Genomic DNA, 4,976 nt, shown 5'->3' with positions numbered 1-4,976 from the left:
ACATCCATACAACATCTAGCATGTGCTTGCAGAGCTAAGCCATTTCTTCCGCACGCTTTGTGCTAAAGAAGTATGTCGTGAGATGATAAAAGAAATGCATAAGAAGGCGCCGGAGTTGATATGCAAACTAGAGAAGATCTTCCCGCTAGGCTTCTTTACTCCATGACACATCTCATTTTGCACCTCGCGAACGTGGTATTGTTGGGGGCCCTGTGCAGAATCGTTGGCAGTACAGCTTGAGAGATAGAACACGCATATGAGACGGAAATGTGAAAATAAAGCTAAGATTGAAGCTTCCATAGCTGAGACAGTTATCCTAGCGGAGGTGGCAGACCTCAGGACAGCGTACTATCCGGACCATGTTCCCACGCTGCACAATAAGGTGTCTCGATACAGTACAGAAGAACCCAAGTATAAACCCAAGCTGCCTCTATTCAGCGGGCAAGGTGGCAGGGCTAGATGCTCGACACCTTATATCATGCCACGAGATGAGTGGGAGGATGTCATGTTCTATATCTTGAACAACATCAAGGAAGTTGAGGATGACTCGATGAGGTAATACCTTTGCACCATTCTTTTAGTCAATTCGTTATGTTTACTTTGCCTAGTTCTAATACCGCTGTTCTTATTTTAGTCGATTCGTTGATGAAGAGTGGACAGGAATGCTGCCTCCTACTGAAGCGGAGGCACTTGCTCTTCTCCGAAAGGGTGCCGATGGAAGGAAAAAATTTGTTGCATTGTTCATGGAGAACGTAAATTTTCACACTTCCCTATTACCTAGTTCATCCTATAATTCCAATTAAACTCATGCACCCTATAATGTCAATTAAACTTGTAGGGAAAAGATCTGAACACATTATTGGATGAAGAATTGAGATGGGTTTCCATGGGTTTTAACAGTCGGGTCATGACATGCGAAAATATCATGTGAATGGGTATCACTTCCATACAGAGGAGCACCAGAACAGTCGGCCTGATCCCAAAACTATAGATACCGAAGTCTTCATCGAAGGAGATAATAAAGTAGATTACTACGGAAGGGTAGGAAAAATATACAAGCTTACATTCAAACGTGACCGCGAACCCCTAAGTCTCACTGTGTTCAAATGCCGATGGTTTGACCCCGAAAAGGCTCTTAGACATACGCCTTATGTTGGTTTAGTTGAAGTTAAACCATCAACCGTCTATGCCGGAGCTGATCTCTTTATCACCGCTACCCAGGCCACACAATTATATTATCTGCCTTACCCATGCCAGAAAGAGTACCTAAAGGGTTGGGAAGTTGTGTTCAAGGTGTCGCCACATGGTAAGCTATCACCCCAAATGATGATGATTACTACAACATAAACCCCATGAATTACGAGGGAGTGTTCTTTCAAGAGCAACATGATGATGTGGTCCGAAACAAGGATGATGATGACTTGGGTATGTTAACCTGGACCCAAACGATGACGACACACGGATTGATGGTGAGGCAGTTGTCAATCAAAGAAACATAATTATGCTTGAAATGTTAAATGAAGACGCTGACGATGAGGAAGAGCCTCCACCTTCGTCAGACAATGAAGAAGATATGCGTGATAGTGATAATGAGACCGGTCGACAAGTAGATTACAATAGTGATGATTCATATGGGTTCTAGAAAATGTAAGTTCTTTTCATGATGATTGATGTAGATTACAATAGCATGCTTAATGTGCTCTTCTGTTATTAATGTTCTTGTTTGTATGCTTAATGTGCTCTTCTGTTATTAATGTTCTTTTCTGTATGCTTGTTTATTTGATATCCTTACTAATTGTTTATTCTTCACAATGCAGGTATGCTAATCATGGGCAAGTCCAACGGCGCCGGTTTCCTCAGCAAATTCAAAGGACTTACTCGGAGTGGACGAGCCCACCAAGCCCCCCCCCCCCCGACTACGCGAGCATGACACCTCACAGGGAGGTCGAGGGGTTGGGGGAGGAGATCCTAGAGGAGGAGGGGGTGGGGGAGAGCCCCTAGAGGAGGAGGAGGTGGGGTGTCGTGGATTTGTCACGGCAGATGTCCTTAGTGTGAGGACTTATTCGTGAGGCCAACGCATCTATGTAGTAGCTTGAGAGGGGTTGAGTGGGATGAGAGACGCGAGGTTTTTTACCCAGGTTCGACCCCTCATGGTGGAGGTAAAAGCCTACATCCTGCTTCATTTAGATTGATGATGATGATCATGATTACAGGGGTGCTATATTTCGAGAGCCCTTGACTTGTATGTTTATCTAGACTTGTCCAACTTGTCCCTCTTGTGGTGACGTTAGTATCCTTTTACCACACTTGTTCTTCAAAGTAGCACCATGTGACGCCCCCGATTTGACCGTACACTAATCATGCACGCAAATGTGTACGATCAAGATCAGGGACTCACGGGAAGATATCACAACACAACTCTAAAACATAAATAAGTCATACAAGCATCATAATACAAGCCAGGGGCCTCGAGGGCTCGAATACAAGTGCTCGATCACAGACGAGTCAGCGGAAGCAACAATATCTGAGTACAGACATAAGTTAAACAAGTTGCCTTAAGAAGGCCAGCACAAACTGGGATACAGATCGAACGAGGCGCAGGCCTCCTCCCTGGGATCCTCCTAACTACTCCTGGTCGTCGTCAGCGGCCTGCACGTAGTAGTAGGCACCTCCAGTGTCGTAGGAGTCGTCGTCGACGGTGACGTCTGGCTCCTGGGCTCCAGCATCTGGTTGCGACAACCAGATAGAAAGGAAAGGGGGAAAAGAGGGAGAGAAGCAACCGTGAGTACTCATCCAAAGTACTCGCAAGCAAGGAGCTACACTACATATGCATGGGTATATGTGTAAAGGGGCATATCAGTGGACTGAACTGCAGAATGCCAGAATAAAAGGGGGAAAGCTAGTCCTGTCGAAGACTACGCTTCTGGTCATCTCCACCTTGCAGCAAGTAGAAGAGAGTAGATTGAAGTCCTCCAAGTAGCATCGCATAGCATAATCCTACCCGGCGATCCCCTCCTCGTCGCCCTGTTAGAGAGCGATCACCGGGTTGTATCTGGCACTTGGAAGGTTGTATTTTATTCAGTATCCAGTTCTAGTTGTCATAAGGTCAAGGTACAACTCCGGGTCGTCCTTTTACCGAGGGACGCGGCTATTCGAATAGATAAACTTCCCTGCAGGGGTGCACCACATAACCCAACACGCTCGATCCCATTTGGCCGGACACACTTTTCTGGGTCATGCCCGGCCTCGTAAGATCAACACGTCGCAGCCCCACCTAGGCTCAACTGAGAGGTCAGCACGCCGGTCTAAACCTATGCGCGCAGGGGTCTGGGCCCATCGCCCTATGCACACCTGCACGTTGCGTACGCGGCCGAAAGCAGACCTAGCCCCTTTAATACAAGCGCGAGCTTACGGTCCAATGCGGCGCGCGCCACTCAGTTGCTGACGTCAAAAGAGCTTCGGCTGATACCACGACGTCGAGATACCCATAACTACTCCCACGTAGATGGTTAGTGCGTATAGACCAAATGGCCAGACTCAGATCAAATACCAAGATCTCGTTAAGCGTGTTAAGTAACCGCGAATGCCGACCAGGGCCAGGCCCACCTCTCACCTAGGCGGTCTCAACCTGCCCTGTCGCTCCACCACAAAGATCCACTCGCGGGTACTCCTACGAGCCGACCGGACTTTAGTCATCACATGTGTCATGTATATAGTATATAAGTATATACCCGTGATCACCGCCCAGGTGATCACGGCCCGATAGTATAGCACAGCAGACGGACAAGAATGTAGGGCCACTGATGGAAAACTAGCATCGTATACTAAGCATGTAGGATTGCAGGTAAAGGTAACAACAGTAGTAGCAAGGATAGGCTATGCATCAGGATAGGATATCGGAAAGCAGTAACATGCTACACTACTCTAATGCAAGCAGTATAGAGAAGAATAGGCGATATCTGGTGATCAAGGGGGGGGGGGCTTGCCTGGTTGCTCTGGCAAGTAGGAGGGGTCGTCAACTCCGTAGTCGAACTGGGCAGCAGCAGTGTCGGTCTCGTAGTCTACCGGAGAGAAGAGGGGGTAGAAACAGTAAATACAATGCAAACATAAACATGATGATGCGTGACATGACAATGAACAGTGCGAGGTGTGTCCTAACGCGACAGTAGGTGGTACCGGCGAAGGGGGGAACATCCGGGAGGTATTCCCGATGTTTCGCGTTTTCGGACAGACGAACCGGAGGGGGAAAGTTGCTAGTTCGATAGGTTAGGGAGGTGTGGTGGACGAACGGACTGCGTATTCGGATTCGTCTCGTCGTTCTGAGCAACTTTCATGTTGAAAATATTTTAATCCGAGTTACGGATTAAAAGATATGATTTTCTAAAGATTTTATTAATTTCTGGAATTTAATTAATTATTTAATTTAATTCGAAATTTGGATTTATGACATCAGCATGATGTCATGCTGACATCAGCAGTCAACAGGGGTTGACTAAGTCAAACTGACATGTGGGTCCAGTGGGACCCACCTGTCATTCACTGTTCAGGTTAATTAGGGTTTAGCTAATTAATTACTGTTTAATTTAATTAAACAGCATTAATTAACTTAATTAATTTAGTTAATTAATTAATTAATTAATTAAAATTATTTTTATTTTCTTTATTTATTTATTTATTTATTTCTATTAATTAAATTATTCTTATTATTCTTATTATTATTATTTTATTTATTATTATTTTTTAATTATTATTATTATTATATTTATTATTATTATTATTTTATTTATTATTTTTTTTATATTCGTTCTGGGGCGCTGGGGCCCGTTTGTCATTGGGCCAGGGGGTCGGGCCCAGTGGGCAGTGGCTCAGGTGGGGCGAGGCCCACCTGGCAGTGGCCCAGAGGGGGCGAGGCCCACTGGCAGTGGCCCAGGGGGCACTACGGGTGCGGGTTATCGGGCACAGCCCGAACGGGCAAC

The sequence above is a fragment of the Triticum aestivum genome, chromosome 7D, assembly GCF_018294505.1.
Source record: "Triticum aestivum cultivar Chinese Spring chromosome 7D, IWGSC CS RefSeq v2.1, whole genome shotgun sequence".
NCBI lineage: Eukaryota > Viridiplantae > Streptophyta > Magnoliopsida > Poales > Poaceae > Triticum > Triticum aestivum.
This window is presented reverse-complemented; position numbering follows the sequence as displayed.